The 16,327-nt window shown below is 39.4% G+C and overlaps 1 long non-coding RNA gene across 1 annotated transcript in view; it reads left to right on the plus strand.

Moving 5' to 3' along the window:
- The first annotated feature begins 6,491 nt into the window (after positions 1-6,491).
- LOC129046681 (uncharacterized) overlaps positions 6,492-16,327 on the plus strand; it is a 73,084-nt gene continuing 63,248 nt past the window's right edge. Inside the window, exon 1 of the long non-coding RNA XR_008508351.1 lies at positions 6,492-6,572. This is a non-coding gene — a long non-coding RNA (uncharacterized LOC129046681). The remainder of the gene's footprint in view (positions 6,573-16,327) is intronic.

The following is a 16,327-nucleotide window of genomic DNA, read 5'->3' on the forward strand; positions in this document are numbered from 1 at the left end:
TAAATCTTTAGGTTAAGAAAAGCTAGTTGAAAGTCCTTTCATCATTTTAGTTTAGCTTCCACACTTTGTGAAGTGACCAGATATGGTGACAATTGAAATTAAGAGAAGTGGCAACATAATGAGGTATTTGTATCCATCTGCATAATAAGATAAATGGGTTAAATACTGACTTCACTGTCTTTATTCTGTCTAAATCATCCCCAGAGGTGACACACAAGACCAAGAATGATTCAGTGGTCTGATAAGGGGAGTTCTGCATGCCTCCAGCCAGTCTCCCTTTGTGAGCCAGTAACTAAAATGGATTGCATTTGGGCACTATATTTAGTTTTGCCCATAATTTATTATCTGATCTTGGCTGGCACCCCAAATCTATTTTTTTGTTAGCACAGTTTTTATGGTATATTGAAAAAGCCTGCAATGTAGCTTTCCCTGCCACTCAAAATGAAATTAAACCTAAGAGTAGTATTTAAGAGGAGCTACTACCACTCAGATGACTGTGGATGGAGAAGCCTTCCTTGTTCCCAGACTGACATTGTACAGAATTTCCTTAGGTTATATTTTACTTCCTTTATCATACAGCTCAGTAGCTGAGATGTGAATCTCTCAGGTATATGAAATATCCGATCCACATCTTATTTGAAACACATGAAGGTCCTCAAATGCTGCAGTAGGTAGGATGTGGTAACTGCTTCTGGCCACTGCTCAGGCATCCAGTGATCATGAAATCATCCAGTGCTCTCATGGAAGTTCATTTATAATGAATCCCCAAAATTATGCAACATAATTTATTTTACTCTTTATTTATATTATATATTTATATTACTCTTTATTTAATAATGAGAAAGAAAAATATCAATGATTTTATAGATCAATGGGCTTTATTTTTTTCTCCTTTTTTTCTCCTTTTTTAAAAAAAAAGAATCTTTTGCATCATTTTCAGTTCTGATTGCTTGAAGGGCTAAATTAAGCATGGCAGGTATTTTAGCGGGGGCTCAGCTCATGGTCTATCTGGAGATGTAATGAAGCACTGACATACTTTTTCCCCTGGGAGGTGAGAGTGCTGGCTGTTACAATACCTCACTTCTCTCCTGCTTGACAGTTGAATGCCTACTTTAAATAATGGCAGGAAGTCCAGAGCTTTTCTACATTCTCCTTTCCTTTCAGTGTGCCGGATGCCCTGGCACCAGAGAGCCTTTGAAACCTTCTCCTGTTTCTTCCACACCTGATGGTGATTGTTTGACTGGAGATTTATAGCTGGCCTGAAACTCAAGGCTTCCAAGGAGCTGAAGTTACAGGAGCTTGCAGTGATGCTGGATTCCCTGGAGGGGTGGTGCTGCAGTCATCTGATGGCTGCCAAGCAGTAAAATGAGATGGTAATTTCTGCATTCCAGTGGTCCAGAGCTTCTACCACCAAAACCACCAGCAGGACTCAAAGAAAAAGCAGTTTAGAGATCTTATCTTCTGGTCATGTTTTGTGTGTGCTCGGGCTCTAACCACATCAGTGGCATCGCTGGCATCAATGGAATATCTCCTCTGATAGTTTATCCCAGGCATAAGGACTTCCAGGGTGGAGACTCAGTTACTTATCTCTGTGAGGAAGCCACCAAGAAACCATGCTCAGGCAGGAAAAGTGACTTCCACACCTGCTCCCGTCCCATCAGCACTGAGAAGAACTAATAAAGCCAATAGCTTCATGGGGGCATTTCTAAAACACGTCTGTGGCCCGAGTAGTGATTTCTTCCACAGAATGTCAGAATCACAGAGTAGCTGAGGGTGTGTAGTCTGGTCTCTTGCTCAAGCAGAGCCAGCTAGAGCAGATTGCTGAGGACCTTGTCCACTTGTTTTGAATATCTCCAAGGATGGAGACCCTACCAACTCACTGGAAAATCTGTGCCACTGTTCAGTCACCCTGACTGCAGGGCAGATTTTTCTCATGTTCAGAAGGAACCTTCTGTGCTTCAGTTTGTGCCCATTGCCCCTTGGCCTGTCACTGGGCACCAGAGAGAAGATTCTGGATCTGTCTTCTTTGCTCCATTAGATATTGATCAGATCCCTTGAGCCCTCTCTCCTCCAGGCCGATCAGTTCCAGCTCTCTCAGCCTCTCACAGGAAAGATGTTCCAACCCCTTCATCATCCCTGTCCTTTGGAGGCTGTGCTTGCTCCAGCACTATGAAGGTCTGAAATCACACACAAAACTCTAAAACACCCCCTTCTCTGCCCCCTTGTTGCCTCCTTCTTAAGAAACAAGCAGTATGGGAGAGCCAAGAAAAAAAATGCAAGTTCTTTATAGGAATTTGAGGGAATTGAAGCAATTGAAGGTTTCGTTCCTGCTTGCTCCTTTCCAACCACAACACAACATTTAAAATGACACTGCAAAATTACAAAACAAGTGTTCCTGCCAATGTAAATAAAAGGGGAGATAAAGTTGGAGATGATTGATGGCTGTGAGAAGGAGAAGCTACTAGAGATACCTGAAAGGAGAGCCATCAAGCTTTATTAACCAAGACATAAAAATATCTCGCCAGGGATAAAGCTCCCTGATGTAATAACAGTGAAAAAGAGAAATTTATTCCAGAGATGAAATTAGTTCAACATCTGAACAATATTTTCAAACTGTGGAATACTCCCTCAGTAGTGATTCTTCCTCTCATTAGCCTTTTGCTCATTCTTCTTTCTCTTACTGTCATCATCAGTGTCTCTGTTTAGAGGTAAACCTGTACTGATAGTAATTCTCAGACAAGTAAGAAAAGGATTTATGTGGAAAAGGGAGGAATTAGGAAAATCCTTTGGCAGCAAATGTCTTCTATTTTTTCCTTAAGAATAGAAAAAAAGGAGAATAGTGGAATTACACTGTCAAACAACCAGCCCAAATCTGAGCAAAGATAGAGTATAATTTATTTTGTAAAATGCTAATAAGGAATAAGCTAGAGGAAAAAGAGATTAGGAATGTCTTTGACAATATTAAATTACATTATTAGGTATTGAATGATCTCCTTGAAATTGTTAGGAACAGTACATATGCACATTAGCTTTTGGGTGCCTTATATCCTGGAAAAATAGAATGTTCTAGCATAGCCTTATACATAAAAGTTTTCCTGTTCTTCTTTGGTTTTTTTCACTAAGACACCCAACCCAAACCTTACAAATTATTTTCACTTTAAAGCTTTTTGCAGTTTAGCAGATTGTACTGAGAGGAATGTTTTTACTGCTATTTTATGAGTCCCTAAAAGAGTTTTATAAGACAATTTTGAACTAAAGCATCTTCAATAAAGTATAAAATAACGACTTTGTAGGATCAAAAACTCTATAAATAATGGCTACTTCTACAATGGCTGTGAACAGGTGTAATGTATCAATTGTGAACATAGACAGGCCAGTCAGTAAAAGAGGGAGCCTTTTACTTTTTCATGCTCAAAAATTGTAAATGTTGCTTTTTCATAGCATTTGACTCTTAATTTCTCTCCTCACTCCTGTTTAAGGGATAGAAGCTGCTTTATTAATTGCTCTTAGAAGAACAGAGTAGGGCTGTCATAAATGACTCACTCAAAGATCTATTGAAACAATAATTTGTGACTAATATATCCAATTATTTGCTCAGCTATAGCCATGACAGTTCCAACCTCCTGTGTTGCTTAAAATTTATGACTTTAATAGCGCTACAGATTAAACTTAAATATTCATTGTAATACCAATTCTATCTATTCTATCAAAAATGTCATTAGATCACAGCAGTGAATTAAAAAGCAGATATAATTCTAAGAAAGTCCTACATAATTCCTTAAAAATTTTTAAAAATGTAAAAAGAATGTAAAAAAATACTTTAACAATTAACCAAGCAACAAATTACTTCTTTTGTCTTCTTTTGATGACCTTCATATAGAATGTAATAAGTTGCTGAATATCTATGGTAAGATTCTGAAGAATGACTCAAAAAAAAAAACACAGAAAAAAAATATTCACCATTATAACTATTTGCACATTTTACAAGAATATCTATGAAACTCTAAAGACTTTTTCTCCTTTACATTCTACAGAAACTTATTGATAATGGATATTAGATTTGATACATGTATTTATATGTGTTTGTTCATACACATATTTGTGTGTTTATGTGTATTTATGCATTGCCTTGTGGATTTACACTGGAACATGTTTGCTTTAAGAGATTAAATACTTACACAGGAGTCATGAAAGCCTTATCATGGACTCACTCACCATCTGTTCAGTGCAACTGACTTCCAAGAGAAAGCAGAGGGCAGCATGGAAAAGGTTTATTGCAAAGAAATCTTGCATTTCATTAATCATATGAGCAGTGTTCCTTTGTTTAGAGCTTTAGTGTAGTACACAAAATAAAGGGTTAGTTGAGTATAGAAGCTATTACTGAGCTACAAGATAAAGTAGCTGGTTTTCTCATTTTGTTCTCTGTAGACAGTTGCACTTTTTCATACTTGAAGAAGAACACTTTCCTCTGGCATCCTGACACTATAGAAACTTCCTTCAAGCATGTGGAACCTTGTTTTTCTATTTCATCTCTCTGCTCCATGAAAAAAAGAGTAATTTTTCATTCCAAGGAGAGCTTTTCTTTGGAGAAGGAAGTTTTCTGTCTGCTCATCTGAGCAGATAGAAAACTCATAATGCAAGAGATTTGTATGATAAACAGTATTTGGAATGAAAAATTTAATGAGCACAGATATTATCAGAGTTGTTCTTTAGCCCCAAGTGAAGATTAATGACATGTGTTTTGCATTTCATGATACACTTTTGGAGAACTCCTAATTAATGGAAAATACTTCCATTCTCAGAAATTCACAGTCCTTGCTGTTGAGTAAGGTTTTTCTGTAAAACTAACAAGATTGAATAATTATTTCTTGGCTGTCACTTTGTAGTTATTTAGATGACCTCAGCTGGTTACTTCATGCATTCAGTCCTTATTGTTTCAAAGCTTTTCCTGTCTTCAGGCAGCCTTCCATATCTAAGGACACCTTAAAAAATGAGGTGAAAAGCAAGAAACATGAACAAACAGGAATGTTTTGCTGTCAATATCTAATAACCCTACTTTTATTGGATGTTGAGTTCAAAACAGGCTCTAATACTCTATTTGCTAAGTAAGCTCAAGTTCATCAAATGGTCCTCCAGTCATGCATTCCTCTAGGAACAGTTTGCTTTTGTTCACTGTTGGGTTGTTTTCCCCTTACAGCCAGAGTCATGTTTTTATAGATCATATCTATTTTCTGAATAAGCACAGCATTACCAAATGCTTCTCTTTACTATGGGTTCTGAGAACGTGTAGATTGCAATAACAAATAAGAGGGTTTTTTAAACACAACAGCAGAGAGTGATGAAGGGGTGGGATGAGTTGGAACAAATCTGTGCCACTGACAGCACAAATAAGGATGTGGGAGCTCAACTCAGGCAGACACTGTGACAGCAAGAGAGAACAAAGGTGTTATAAAGGCCCTCTCCTAATCAATGGATCACTTTGCTTTTGAATAAAATCTGTGAAAGAAATGGGAAAAAAAGGCCACAAACTACACCTAGAAACATATTTTATGACAAAGCAACAGGTCAAGATTCCTTTTTTTTTTTCTTTCATGTTTGAAGAAAATTATTTTCCTTAATTACTTTCAATAGAGATCTTAAAATCTCTACTTACATTTTAAATAAGATAGCTTCTATTGCTTCAACATGAAAAATACATCTAGGATTAATCAGAGTGGTGCAGTTCATAGCATTAAAGTGGGGTTTATCTATTTCCCTGGTTTTGCAGTACAACGTTGTGAAGATCCATGAGCTTCTCCTTGCCTTGACTGGTGTTTTAGTACATTCAACAAACTCCACTAAAAAAGTTCATCTAACTCACTTTCTGAATTCCCTCTTACTTGTCATTGGTGGTGAGGAAGTTCAGAAAAGTTACTCTAAAACATTCTTGCCTATTTCTAGGTTTTTCAAACTAATTTGGCAAAACATAACCAGAAGGTATCGAGGCCAAAATGACTCACATTAAACAAACCTTATTCCACAGTGCCTGACTCATTTTGAAAAGTCCTTCCACCACAGGGAACTCCACAGAAGGGAAGTGCTTTGTCAGGAATTATGTCTGCTCAAGACAGCTGCAACCCTGACTTTTGATAACAGGGGCACAACAGCACTCTCTACCTGGATACCAGATAACCAGGACTGTCCCCAAATCCAAGCACAGCAAATTAAATTGGTGTGTGTGCATGCACACATGAACACACAAAAATGGGCAATAGTTCACCCCAAACAGTTTAAAAATTAACACTTTTCTCCCTGGTTTACTTTCCATTCAAATTATGTTAAAGTTTCTTAGTTAAATCATTATCTGTGGCTCCTGTACTTGGGCAACTCAACCTCTGCAAGCTGCCCAAAGACAATTAGAAAATGCTAAACCTGTACACCATTTTCCTTTATTTATTCTGCACTATACTCTTTTACAGATGCACCAAACCCAGACTTCAGTGAGAAAAGATGGTGTGAGTGAACACATACAAAGTTTTCAGGCAGATTCTGTGGTGGCAGACTGTCACATCCCTTAGTGGCCACAATTCCACGTAAGTAAAGTATGATAGACAAGTTGCCAGTGTGTATCTGCTGGAGAACCATGCTAAGTTTTATATTCTATTCCTAAGGCACTGCCTGTAAAATAGCAGCAGCAGCACAGAGAGCCATTAAACTAGAGCAGTGTGACAAGAATTTCTTTCATGAAGATGAAAGGGTGATGCTATCTGTATCATTCATCAAACAATAGCTCTCTGTAGTCAATTATAATAGATACTCCCAGACTAGTAGAAGAAGTAGAGGGTTGGAAAGTAAGATAGGATTGAAATGCCTTTATCCTCACATTTTCAGAAGGAAAATTTGGAGGTCTCTCAATCCTCAAATGGAATTAAATTGATGATTGAAAAACAGAGTTTTCTTTTTTAGGGAAGAAGTATTCAGTTTCCTAACCATACACCTATTGGAAACTAAAACTGGAAAAGGCCTCCTAGATGTCAGCCTCCTCTTTGGTGCAAAAAGAGAGGCAGCCAAGCTGTGGCCATGGCCTGCCCCTTGGCATCCTGCTGGCTGGCTTTGCAGTGGTGCTTTTGGAAGAGACTGATCATTGCCTGGTGTCTGCCCTGGGGCTCTGTGCTGCCTCAGGCTGCGCATGGGGGATGAATCAAAGTTAAACAGAGCGTCTAGCAGGAGGCAGACCCCACAGTGGAGCTGCTCCTGGCCACCAGTCCCTGCAGTGTGACAGCAGGAGCAGAGGAAGCTTGGGAAGCTGTGAACTGCCCCTCAGAGACCCAAAAACACCTTTATAATAGCTCTGGTTTTCTACCATCCCCTGCTGTGCAGGCTAATGGAGGCTGCTCAAACAAACAGAAATATTTTTATGGGCTGTGAAGTTAGACTTGTGCTACAAGGAGGAGAAATGGGGGAATATTCCAGAAACGGGGAGGTTTCAAGAAGCTGCAGCTGATTATCTGTTCATTATCACATTTTCCAGCGGTTTCTCTCCATAAGTGTGAAAATGTCTGAAGGGTTGTGGCTCTTCCAGCTCCTAGATACTGAAGCTCATGATAAACTGCATGGCTTCTCCCTCACTTTCCCAAATTTTCTCTCCACATTTACACCAGCCAATTTGAGGGCCATTCTTTGTTTGCAGCAAAGACTCTAAAGCTCCAGGTTATGTTTGTGGAGTGCAGCCAGGAATAGAGAGCAAGGAAAGACAACATTCATGCCTGGGAGTTTTTTGCTTTCGAAGTCTTACACAGGCACAAAAATTAAAGTACTGATAGATATTTAATTTTTTTTTTAAAGATGCTGTAAGCATACCAATGGCATTTTATCATCAAAACACAAAGATGTATGTTGCAGCAGTGATATAAAAATGCTGACATATGTAAGAAATCCTTTACTGTTTGTACCAATCCAAAAGTCAAAACTTTTGAAGTTTCTTTATGTTAATACTTAGAGTAGTTGAAATTCAACAGGTTCAGTCACACCAGTGAAAGTGCTGGGTGATTTCTCTTATGCAATTTTAAAACTGATTATTGGAATATAACTAAGCCTCAAAGTGTAGAATGTCTGAGCAGTTGGAGTACATAATACAGGGTGTGTATATATATAGTCTTTGGCTATATCACTACAGCTTTTTGCAGTTCTGAGATGACAGAAGGAAAAGACTCTGTAAAGCAACCACTGATGAAAAGTCTACATTAACATTACTTGGAACACATACACAAAAAAAAGAATTTTTAAAAGTGATATGAAGAAGAAGAAGTTAATGCAGCATTTTTTTTCTGAATACACAACTCTGAGGGATGTCTTTGCTAATCAAAGCTCCTTCCCACTTCTCTCACACACAAAATTCCACTCCTATAACCCTTCATTTGGGCCAGATTGACACTAGACGAATGCAGAATTACCTCTTGAATTTACTGAGAGACAGCAGAACTTGCTGATTGAATCATCTTCACCCAGTCTCGCACCTCTGCGTGGCAGATACTGCTGCAAACTCAAAAATGTTCCTCAGGGTATCCCTTGTGCAAGATGCTGTGCTAAAGGAGCTGAGGAATTAGCACAGGGTGTGTTAGGCAGTACATGGTTGGTGTAGCACACATTTTTCAGACTCTCAGTACTTTTCCCTGTAAGCCTCATGCCACATTACTCGTGTGCTCCTGCTGAGACAGACAGGCTGGGGGATTTTTCCCTCCTCCACCCCCTACCTGGCAAGATATTCTTTGCTGAGCTTTGTGTCATGTGGCATTAGGAGAGCTTTGTTCTCAGAGCTTAATTCTCTTCTCCAAGTCTGCACTGGGGTGACATTTACAAGCTAATGCACTTGCCCTTTAGGTAGCCCCCAACAGACATCTCACGTCCAGCAGGAATTACAGATCATTTTGCTCTGAGAAGGAGCTTCAGCTGGGCTCAAGGAAATTCAGGAATAAACATGCACCACAAGACTTAGTCCCTTTTTCAGGGAGAGCTGAGTCCTTTTTTCAGCAACAGCTTTCTCCATGTATGCAACATTTCACCTCTTCCTACTAATGTGTATGTTCAACATAGAATTTAGACTTTAGCTGAGGAGTAAAGGGTTTTTTCTGTCTTCTAGTTACAGATTGTGTTTAAAAAGTTTTATAATAAAATTGATAAGATATTTCTGTATGTCAAGGCCAACAACAGGCTCATCCAATCAAGCTTCTGTAAAAAATATTTTAATTTCACTACTAACAACTACTCACTTTCCCCACCTGAGTTCTTTTATACTTCTCTGAACAACATGGTTATAATATGCTACTGGTATTTATTTAGTTTGTACCAGTGTAACTTCCTATTTAAAACAAGAGCCCTTAAATAGCAGTAATTAATGAAAAAATTTCTCACACAAACTTTCACTTGGCTATTCTGACGATATTACTTACATGTATGACATAATGCTTTGTGTCATTAGAAATTAAGAAATGAAAGGGTGAAGCATGTACAATACCATAGCCAGAGAGAAATTCCTAACACTGTTCCCTTCCACATAATGTCATTCCCATAACTAGAAAAACAAAAAAGAAAGAAGTGTTTTATTTTAAAAATATACAGAAATAGGATAGAGGAGTGAATCATTGTACAAACAAATGGAAATGCTTCTTGGAAATTAAACACTCTGGCTGCATTTGAAACCTGATTGTTTGAAAGAAGAAGCAAACTGTGTTTAACAAATGTTTATCCACAAAGCCATGGTGAGTCTCCTCAAACATGATATTAAATAGCAGGACAGCTATTAAAGATTGATAAATTGCTGTAAGTACATTTTTTTCATTTGAGAGTTTGGATTTATTCCTCCTTGTAAATGTCTCCTAGAGAGATCACTGTAGAATAAGTAGTTTATATCTGATTCTTATAACCCACAATGCACAATGACGACTTGTGATACAACTTACAAGTAACCTCCATATGGAAATCTTCCTTTGATGTTTTCCACTGATTTTTTGCTGAAAAAGCAATTGGAATTTTTTTCCTCTTTTCTGCTGTTACAGTAGAAACTCGACAATAGGTAACTACAGAGATTTTTCCTGCTGTGGAAAATGCACAGCTTCAAAAGAAAATAACAAAGGTCTCATAAAAGTGGTCTGTTCAAATAAATCACTAGATCAAGACCCCATAGCATTTCTAGGTCATTTGTGAATAGCAATGTTAATCAAGCAATATTGAAAAAAAATAAATTGTTCAACTTAAAGAGAGCCTCCCCAAAGCCATCACCAGGCTTGGAAACACTGGTGCCTCCAGCAGAAAAGACCTGCTACTTCCAGAGCTGTTATGACATTAAAATCCCCTTCCATGATTTGTTGTAGCCACCTATGAGTGGAGTTAGACTGCTGAGGCACAAAGCTGAGCCCTGTCCCGTGACAGATCACTGGTGTAAAGAGGCTCTCTGGCCATGCAGGGATGGATGGCAGCTCACAGCCAGTCTCAGGTTCCACCAGCTGAAATGGACAGCTTGGACAGAGGCACAGCTACTGTGGGAGGAGGACAGGGCTCAGCTGAGCTGCTGGTTAGGATTTAAACACCTAAAAGTTGAACCAGCATGTGCCACATCAGCCTGAGTGTCCCTGAGGCTGGAGTTGCTGTCACCATGCCTGGGAATGTGACTCTGGTTTGCTGAGACCAGGCTCCTGTGAGCAGAGAGGGAGGCAGTGAATGGGGATCTAGGGCTGCTCAGTTTGGTTTATTTTTGTTGGTACCCCGACCTTCCTGAGGTTCTCCTTGCATCTGTGTTTGCTGCTGCTTTTATCAGAGGGTTTAATGTCACAGACTAAGTCAGGAGTAGGCTGCCCAGGGAAATGCTGAAATTGCCATCCCTGGAAATGTTCAAAGGTCCTGTGGATGTGGCACTTTGAGACAGGGTCAGTGGTGAGCACACTGGTGATGAGTGAATGATTGCAATCAATGATCACAGAGGTCTTTAATAACCTTAGTAACTCAATGATTCTGTATTTGTGCATGCTTGGTTTTATAAAGGTGCATTTTTCAATGGAGGTAAGAACTTCTAGTCATGACACAGAGAGTGCTAAAAGTAGCATTAAAGATCTGCTCAGTGTTTACCTCTCAATTCTGTCACCTTCGCTAAATTTCTAAATATTTTTCTTTACTGCTGTGTCCAATTCTTTTTCTGGTTCAGTCCTGGTGACCCCAATGGGAAAGAGAACAGGGACAATGTGAGAAAACCTTGTACCCTGACTCAGTTATTCTGATTTATACTCTGTGAAAATGAGTAAGGGATGCAGAACCCTCAAAGGGTGTCATGAGGCTTTTGGTGTGACTTTTGGAGAAAGAGGAGACCTAAAGCACAGTACTGATGCGGGTGTTATTTAATGTTGCAAGTATGAGTTTCTGATCAGTTTTATTTGTTTCTATAAAGACAAAAACCCCAGTAACTTCCTAATAATTAGCATTCACTAATTATTTCCTCCATATAAATATAGTGTCCTTCAGAAAGTCTCTGCTCCCACGCTTGAGATGATGACTATTTTCCGCTCTGATAATGCTGCTTCCATTCTCTCACTCATTCATATGCACATGCCATTTGGTATCAGTTTTCCATTTGACTGCACAATAAAAGTCACCTAATTAGGTAACAACAACTTAATGTATTAACTACATCCTTGTAAAACCACGAGAAATTTGCGGGACAGGTTTACTGCTGATGTTTTACTACCGTGTGCTCCCATTTCCTTCAGTTGTGTTTTGACCCTGAGCAGCACTAAAGGTGAAACTCTGATCCACTGTGGAAATCAGTTGTGAACCTGAAATGAATTTAAGAGCCTTGGGATTCCTCATCCAGATCTCCCCAGGGCCATAACAGGAGTAGTTCTCATGAGAAAGCCTGGCTAAAGCAGCCCTCTGTGGGCAGTAATATTTTATACACAGGATGTGTGGATACACTCCTCTTTTAAACAAATTTGGAAGAACAATAGCAGCCTAACTCAAGGACTCAGAATATGGGAAATGCCAGAAAGGAGATTCTCCATATAACTTCATTTCAGCCCCCTTGTATGCTTTGGTAGTCAAACCTGTTGGCTCCTGGGATATTTTTGTTTTCCCTCAGACCTCAGTGAATCACAGGAACTCTGACAGAATGGCAAGTTGTTCAGTATATCACTGAGTGGACTCCAGTGTCCCTCCCATCTCTAATGCTATTTAAACACAGTTGAGAGAACTATTTCTTTCCTCAGATATTGTATCATGGCACTAGTCATTTTTTTCAGTGTATTTATTCTCACAGGACCCATTATTCTCAATTTGCTCTCAGAATCTGGACATGCAGAATTAAGAATGTCAGGGGTGATAATTTAGGGCGTAGGCTCTGAAATACCTATTCCAAGATATCAAGGCCCTGGTTATTAGAGTTCAACAGCACATGGCAAAAAAAACCCCAAAACAACCCAAAACCAAAACAAAAACAAACAAAAACCCCAACAAAACAACAACAAAACCAACAAACCCCCCCCCCCCCCCAAAAAAAACCCAACAAAACCAACCAACCAAAAACCCACCAGCTCTCAATTAACAGGTTCAGTGACTTCTGATGTGAATAAGGTCCCTGATACTCTACACTGTATAGCTGAGCTCAGTTGAAATAATTAATATCATACTAGAAGCCAGTTAATAAGTAGGATAGAGTGCAGCAGCTTCTGTGTTATTCTTAGTAAATTTTACAATCTGTCTTTTGAGTAAAATGGTAGAAATGAAAGTTTTGTGCAAGCAGATCTGTAGAACCAGACACCTTGTAAATATGTCCTTATAGAGACAGTAATTCTTGAGGAAGAATGAAGCATCAGTAGGAGAGAAAAACCCTCTCAAGAGTTCTCAGTAATTCTTGTGACTCATTATGTCTTCTTGTGGGGATGTTTTGACTCTCTAGAGTGCCTCTCTAGCAATTAGAATGTGTTTCCCTTACCCATCCATTTGTCAAGCTGTTGTGCTTGATGAATATCAGACATGGCATTGGCTGGATATGTGATGGATATCTAAGCGTTGGCAGTTCCTCCTCCAGCACACTGGGATGTGGAGATGGCAACAAAAGTGTTCTATTTGCCTTGGGAGAGGTCAGAGGGGTCAGCCAGGCTGCTGATGGGGAAGGACAGCTCTGTGTGAGCTCAGTGTCCTGAGGATGTTCAGCCTTAAATGTGCCTTTTGTGAAGATCCAAGAGCATTTCAGACACCTGCAATGGATACTCTCAGGTCCTAATGTAGGACCACAAGAAAAGATGGATTTTCTAAGGGGTATTGCCTATAAATATCTCTGGTATTTCACATATAATGATATATTTAACATTTAAATGTAAAGTTGTAGGATTTTTTATTTTCTATAAACATTGCAGTCAAGTTTTGGAATGAAAGATCTACAGCAAGAACCGAAAATAAAACAAAATGAACTTTAGTAAAGTACTTTCCTGAGTAATAAAGCCAAGTGAATTACAGAGAATAAACATGTCATAAGTAGCATGAAGTAAATTAGATTATAATAGGATTACTGATATCATTTATGGACAAGAAAGATTTTTTTTTTATGTTTACCAGAAATACAAGGAAAAGGAATGCAAGAATGAAGACCAAAACCCCAGTCACTGTATAAATATAGTTTAACATTCATTTAACTCTCACACAACTGGATGGTCCCTTGGTTTGCCATTTGGTTTCAGGTCTTCAGCACATCTGAATGCTATTTAGTTGAATGCTGTGCAAGGGTGGGAAGGAGGAGGATTTCAAGGCACTTATAATGAATATGATCTTCATGTTAAAAGAGTTCACTTAAGGGCAGATTGAGTGGGAACCTGAGTCCATTCCCACGGAAATCTCAGCCTACATCCCTCTGACATTAGGAGCAGAGAAGTGACCTGGTAGCCATCCTGCAGAATTCAAATATACCTGTACACCTTGGATCCTGTTTATCATAACCTCTTTTTATTTTGGGTTACCAGCGCTCCACTTTCTCAGATCTGACATTCTCAGCACAAAGGATGGCATCATAAGGCCTGAAGATGCTGAAGACAGAGTAGCTTCCTTAAAACATAGTTTATCACAGATGCCTTCAACATGTTACCCCTTCAATCCACTGATAAATTCCTACTGAGTTTTCCCTGAACCTTGAATGTAGTCTGGCCACTCATTTCAGGCATCTGGGTAAAATAAATCTTAAATTGAAAGTTGACCTCATCAGCAAATGTCATTTGTTTACATTGGATCCCATCCGTTCAAGTGGCCTCTCTGTACGTATTAGAGGATGAACAATTAAAGCCTTTGGTTCAGGGAAAGGAAGGGCATTGGAGGTCTCCAGCACTGTGTATCAGATTTTAGCCAAGAAAACTTCTTTAAGCATGTTATTAAATCACAAAAATTACAGATTAATGCTCCACTAAGCAGGCAAAAAAAAAAAATGCTGAGCTTGCTTCTGGACTGTTCTCTGATGCAGGGGAAGTAAGGCTGGAGAATGGAGACAATCTTGGGAGTGAAATTTAAGGGAAAATATTTATGTGAAGGACCCTTAAGACACATTTCTCTAGGTCTTTTTTTAACTCCTCCAGAAGTTCTTGTAATACTCAGAAAAGTCTTTAAAAATGATCTTTCTTGTCTTATACAGCTGTAAAATTATTTTGTTCCTCTTGGACTGCATAGAGGAAAAGTGTCTTCAGCATCAATAAGAATTTGATTACAGGGCTATTGTATAAAATTGCCCTTCCCAAACTTCTTTCCATTCAGTGAATTCTCTAATCTTTAGGGAGAAAATAATGCAGATAATCTTACAGGGTACTATTTCTGCTCAGTAGATGAGCTGCAGGATTGGGGTGGTGAATGACCAACACATTTGACAATTACACTGAACGTTTTTTCCACACTGTCACAAGTGAAGTTCCAAAAACCTTAGGACAAGCCTTGGAGCCATGAGGAACTGGCTCCCAACTCAGCCTACAGGTACTCAAACCACTGGGTGGGAATAAATGTCTGCTTGCAGCATTTAGATTTTTATTTGCTGCTGACCATGGCTGAGGAGGCCACCTGTGGAGCTCCTGGAACACGCTGCTGTGGGTAGAAAATGTTAACTGAGCGTGGTGATGAGCATGGTTTCACAGCTCACTGGCATTCTGCATTATGACAATGAAAGAAATTAACATCCCACCAGTCAGAAGTCAAACTTCACAGGGAACAAGTGGGCACGCTGCCTCAGGACACAAGAGACTCTGCTGTAAGACATATGTGATGTCTCTTGAGGACTGGAGAATGACCTTTACACATCAATGAGTTGTGCAAAGAGACATATCCTAGGGGTAGGGCTCATTAGCAGAACAAGGAATTGAACCCAAATCTGATTTGTCTCGCTTTTGATGACTTGCTACGCACAGAAAGCCAACAGAAAAGGGAAGGCTGGAAAATTTAGCTGATTTTCAACCACAAGGACTTGTTCTTCAGGACCATAATTATGGTAAACTTGGCCTCATGTGAGTAGATTTAAACAGCTAAGTACTCACCTCTGAGCTGTCATAAGCTGTTTTGCTTCTGAGCCTCTTCATCTTTGTCATATACAAGTCAGAGAGGCTGTGCAACTATTTCACTACAGGAAAAATAGACATATTCAGATAATCCTATCAAATAATATTGAGAACAATGTTTTTCCTGAAGGTCCTTCTTGTTCTATTATTTCTAGAGTTCCATATTGTTGTTCTATCAGATTTCTAAAGTCCATACCTCCTTGGTGTATTCTCATGGCTGCAGATCCTCACAGCACAGACTCCTGCATGCTGTTCTCTCTCAGCTCAGGGCTCCTCCAAGGCTCTCCCTGCCTGGCTAACCCACCCCCTTTTATCCCAGTTATCGTCATTGGTCACAGCTGCAGCCCAGTGAAGGATATCACAGCTGCAGCCCAGTGAAGGATAACCAGGACCTCTGGGGCAAAGCCTCTATGCAGATATTCAAATACATTTCCTCTACTATATTTCCCCCTTTTCTTTTACATGAGTTAACAGTTGTACAGATGTTCAATTACAATACATACATTTCCCCATGGCTCACAGGCCATGTACAACCCCCATATTTTCCCATGACTCACGGGCCATGTACAACCCCCATAGCTCCTTGCTCAAAGGCCATACTCTTTCACAGCTCCTTGACCCAAAGGCTATGTTCTGTCACAGCTCTCAGCTGTCTTATCTTCCACCAAATATCACTACAGCTCTTGGCTGCCTCATCTTCTGCTAACTATCACATCGGGATCACCAATTGTTGTCATTCTATTATTTCTCGAGTCCCATATTGTTGTTATCATATTTCTAAA

This window comes from Molothrus ater, chromosome 4, assembly GCF_012460135.2.
Source record: "Molothrus ater isolate BHLD 08-10-18 breed brown headed cowbird chromosome 4, BPBGC_Mater_1.1, whole genome shotgun sequence".
NCBI classification, from domain to species: domain Eukaryota; kingdom Metazoa; phylum Chordata; class Aves; order Passeriformes; family Icteridae; genus Molothrus; species Molothrus ater.